The sequence below is a fragment of the Sitodiplosis mosellana genome, unplaced genomic scaffold, assembly GCF_009176505.1.
Source record: "Sitodiplosis mosellana isolate CC-2019 unplaced genomic scaffold, AAFC_SMos_1.0 Smas_scaffold_2, whole genome shotgun sequence".
NCBI classification, from domain to species: Eukaryota; Metazoa; Arthropoda; class Insecta; order Diptera; family Cecidomyiidae; genus Sitodiplosis; species Sitodiplosis mosellana.
This window is the reverse complement of record NW_022595245.1, coordinates 7,243,736-7,248,656: the sequence shown is the minus strand read 5'-3', so window position 1 is coordinate 7,248,656 and position 4,921 is coordinate 7,243,736. Positions and strand designations below refer to the sequence as shown.

Below are 4,921 nucleotides of genomic sequence, written 5' to 3'. Positions count from 1 at the left end.
TTATCTACTAGATTGTTAATTATTAAATAAACAAACAAAAAATGATTCGAAGATGCGATGCATTAATGAAATTTTCTCCACAACTCCCCGACTTATTTTAAAAACCATTTGAGCGCCCCTTATTTGAATACTCGATTCAATCACGATGACATACAACAAAACCACAGAAAACACATACAAACTACTTAAGACAGTTGAATGTTTCGATCTTTTTTGTGAAAAGAAATCTGTGAACCAGACAAAACAACAGCAACATGAAAAAGAAATTCATGTGAAATGAAATTGAATAAGTCGTTTATAGGAAACTTAAAAATAAAATAAAAAAAATAGAAAATGTTTAAATTATATTCATGATAAAACAACAAAAAACAAAACAAACAGTGGAATAAACTAAAGCCATAGTAAGAACGAGACAGAAGAGGCAAATTGACAAGAATAAACGATAAAAATGCATAAAACCGATTTAAATTAAACTGAAACAGCAACAAATTACCAATTGACACAATAATAAAATTATTTTAATTTAATAAATAAACAGATCCGCTGTTTTACTCTCTAACTCAGTTTTCTTTCCCTCTTTCTATTGCCGTGTGCATGTTTCATATGGGTTACGCTGCACTGCAGTTGCGGATAGTTGTCTTTTGCAGTGATAAAGCAGGTTAAGTAAGGCCAGAGAGAAGGAAAGAATGAAAGCCGCAAAACTATAACAAAGCTTCGTTTAACACGAATATAGACACACAATTGCCGAATAGTCATTTCATGTTTCCATATATCGATGCAGTGTTAATTAACCTGGCTTGTGCCAAATCTATGCTATTTTTAGACAATGCACGTGAACTGAGTTATACAATATGCATAAATATGCCGATGCAGGCAAAACAATCGAAATAGATATGCAAAACGGTCAATTGCCGTTTCGCTTTTTGCTGCCGCCGCTTCAAAGAGTTTCGCAATATCACGTTATATAATCACATTCGAGTGATGCGGCAATCAAATCATGAACCATTTTCAGAGACAAAATGTCGCCGCTTCTTATGACTGACTATTCTTTCGAAATTCGTTGGTTTTTCTTTCGGTCGTTCGGCGATCTCTCGTCAAATATGTTTGCATGACTGATTTTAATGGAGCCATTCATTTCAAATGCTATAATTAAGTAATTCAAACCAAAATCAAGTAATTTAAACCGAAATCAATCTGGTCGCTCTCTTTCTCTCTCTCATTGTTTTCATCTCTATCTCCGTTTGGAAAACCCGGTGGGAGGTAATATGGAATTTCAGAGTGTGACGAAAATCACGAGCACAATGAAAAAGCGTCGTTCGCAAATTGGTACGCACCATGTATGCCCATGCGATCAGCTCGAACGCCAAACTCCGAATGCCAAAATGAAAAATGGTGAAAATGCTTCAGTTGTAAATGAATACTCTCTTACGAGGTACTGCTACACATTCCTGGCATCACAAAAGAGAACGAACGCAAATATCTATATGTATACCCAAATCCATATATCTGTATGTATAAAAAATTGTATATACAGTGTGTTGAGCTATGCTCAACCTGGCATTGCTGAAAATGATACGGACGCAGAGAACGCGCAGCAACGATAAAATCGAAGACGGTCACAAAAAGTGGCAAAAGAGAAAATGGCCGAAACGAAAAGCTCGTCTCCTCATGCAAATTTTCCCAAAAACGAGCAAAACGGTTGAATGTGTACCTTTTTTTTTCTTTCTCTCGTGTCGTTCATATTGACTCATGGTTGTACTAGTTTTACGGTTTGCTGCTGAGAGCAGCATTCGTCCCGTTTATGATGTCTCTTCTTTTGGGGTATTTTATTCTCAGTTTCTCGTTTTTCCCAATGACAACGATGAGAAAACTCGCCCAAATTTTTTTTCTCGTGTCGGTGTTAAATGGCAAAACCGAAAGTCAGATTTCATGTCCTGTGATTCAGTGAGTTTCACTGAATGACAAAACGGAGAGAGAGAGTGAGCGAACGAACGAACGAGCAAGCCAGAGTTTCAAAATGGATGGTGATGATGGCATGTAAACCGTGCATTTCAAATTGTCTCCTGGTTCTTGCGCGCGCTTTTCTGCTCTCTCATCAAAAAATTGCACACACATACTAACAACCATACATACACACACATGAATGTAAGCTCTCTCTCTCTCTCTCTCACATGCACACAAACAACCATACACACGAACACACAAATCGCACAGACTCACTCTCAACATCAATCTCTCTGGCTCCGTTTCAAGGAGTATCACCGTTCCGGGTGTATGTGGCTGTTTTTAGTTGGTGTTCCGGTTTCGGATCGTGCAGATGTGTTTGAACGTAAAAGCTGCACATAGGATCCATTCGAGCTTTGTATCATACAATTTTTGTTCAGTTTTTCTTTTTTCATTTGTCATTTTTTCGCTTTTCGTTTGTATCGTGTTCATCTTTTTTCCGTTGAAAACAACAACAACAACAAAAAAAAGAAAAATCGGTGAATCGTGGCCCGTCATCGTGCAATAGTGTTAATTAAAAACGAAGACGAAAAAGAAAAATGATAAACTGTGTTCATTTTCGGACGAGAAGAATTTAACGAAGAAAAAAGAAAAGTATTAAACAAGTTCAATAATACCCGCGAAAAAAGAGAGAGAAAAAAAAATGTTGATACGAAATATAGTATCTGGAATTTTTTTAGTAATAGTGATAAAAATTACAAAGTTGAATGGAAGAGACGAACACGATCAGTAGCAGCAATAAACAAACAATCTCATTGGATTCAGTTGGTTGGAAAATCGAATGGATTCTTTTTTTCTCTTTCGTCATTTTTTTCTCTCAAAATATATACATACATCTAAATATATAACAACAGAAGAGAAAAAAAATAGCTATAAAATGCAATCGACGAAACAGACAGTGTGCAGCAGTAAAAAGAGAATAAGTTATCGAAATAAATAAATCGCAAGCGAAATAGATTTAAAGAAATAAAAGAGAAAATTATTGTGATTTTTTTTTCGGTTCAGTTCTGTTCGTCTGTTCTCTCTGTTCTGTTCGAAATCATTGCAGTAAAAATGTAGTTTTCGTACACATCAGAGCACAACCACTACCAACATTATCATCAAACAACAACAATACACACAAGAAAAGCTTTAATAAATTTCAATGGTATACATAATTTTCAGTTTAGGTTGTCGTTTTTTCCTCTATATAGTTTCAAATTTATCATCGCCTCCGTCGTCGTGGTCGTTGTCGTCGTGGTCGTTGTCGTCGTGGTCGATGTCTCGTGAGCAAATTTTCATGTCTCAACATAAATGTGTTTGTTCGTAACTGAAACTGAAGTCGAAGACGAAGAATGCGAGCAAAAAAAAAAACGAAAAAAATATAATGCGAGAGATGAGAGAAAAAAAAGTTACACACAGAAACGGGCAAACGAGAGAGAGATAAAAATCTTGTTTGTGTGTGTGTCTTTCTCGCCATCGTATGGAATATTATGGTATTGAGTGTGAGTTTCGAAGTGCGACCGAAAAGTGGATATATCAAATGTTGGAATTGGTGAATTGGCAAAACGAAATGATTGGTGCAAATGAGATGAATATTGTAGTGCGTTTGCGGAGATGTTGTGCGATTTGTTCGCCTGTTTGCCTACGCATGTATTGTGTATGTGTGAGTACGACTGTGTCTGTGTGTATGGTTTGTTAAGCCTGTGTGCGTGTTGACAATTCAATAAGTTTTTAGGATACGTACCATATCGTTGTCGTTGTCGTCATCGTCGACGTCGAACGTTTGAATGCTCGACAGGCATTCATTTGCAAAAAGCCCATGGATACAGAGCCAAAGCCAAAGCAATGCAAAGCACCGAGCAATAGCAACGCAACATACAGTACAGAGAATGTGTGTGAAGAAAAGAATGATGCTGAAAACGAAAGTGTAGAATAGAATAGAGCATGCATATGGAGTCCCCGAGAGCAAAATGAAACGTGCGCGTGAATGAGAGAAAAATGAACGGGATGCAAACACGAGATGAGACGAGCACCAACAACAATAAAAACAGACGACGAAGAAGTAGAAAAAAAAAATTTGAAAAAAGAAAAATGAAGAGGCGAAACACAAGAGGCGAATTGCCATGAATGGCAGATACCAAAACAAAAATGATTTAATCCGATGATTTATTATAGATTTTCTTCTTTGCTCCATCGTACTGATCTGCTGAACAAGCCATATAACGCCTTGGCCGCGACATTCTTCGCCACACACCAATCCACCGAGAGCGCGAGAAAAAAACACGTTCTACAATATATTTATGAATGGATTCTAGTTGCTCTCATTTTTGCCACTCTCTATTTCTCACTCGAAAGGATGGAGCGTGCACATTCTTTGTCGTCTCGTTCGATTCATTTGAAAGTGAAACTCGCTGGCCCGCTTCCAAAATAACACGATGGAGATGAACAATATTCTTATGAAAGTATTTCGAAATTAAAAAAATGAATTTGAACTGAGCATGAAAAAGGGTTAATAGTTTTTGTGTTTGTTGCTATTTGTTACATGGCTACATAACAATGAATAAAGTGCAACTAAAAGCAAATCTTTTATTTGTCATCTCAAACAATGGAAAATGGATAACCCATCCCTGAATGGTTGATAGAGAGAAAGAAAAGAACGGGAAAAAAGTCGAAAACGGGAGAGAGAGAGAGAAAAAGATAATGAAGAAAGTATTGTAGATCATTCTGAGACGTGTGTACCACTTCCCCCGCATATAAATAGACAAATGAAAGATACGAAAAAAAGCGCACAGAATAACAAAAAGTTACAAGCGAAAAAAAAGCTAAAAGCAGTGAAGAAAACTTTTGTTTCCAGCTAGAATAAAAATGCGAGAGAAAGAGCGAGAGAGGAAAAAAACAACAACTGCTTGGCCAAATGATGATGGTGCTGGCGCTC

At 36.8% G+C, this 4,921-nt stretch overlaps 1 protein-coding gene across 1 annotated transcript in view; it reads left to right on the top strand.

Annotated features, from left to right (window-relative positions):
• Nucleotides 1-2,303: 2,303 nt before the first annotated feature.
• Nucleotides 2,304-4,921, top strand: part of LOC129565211 (neuronal acetylcholine receptor subunit alpha-7-like) — a 25,241-nt gene continuing 22,623 nt past the window's right edge. Inside the window, exon 1 of the mRNA XM_055439800.1 lies at nt 2,304-3,151. The gene's annotated coding sequence lies outside the window, so the exon portion shown is untranslated. The remainder of the gene's footprint in view (nt 3,152-4,921) is intronic.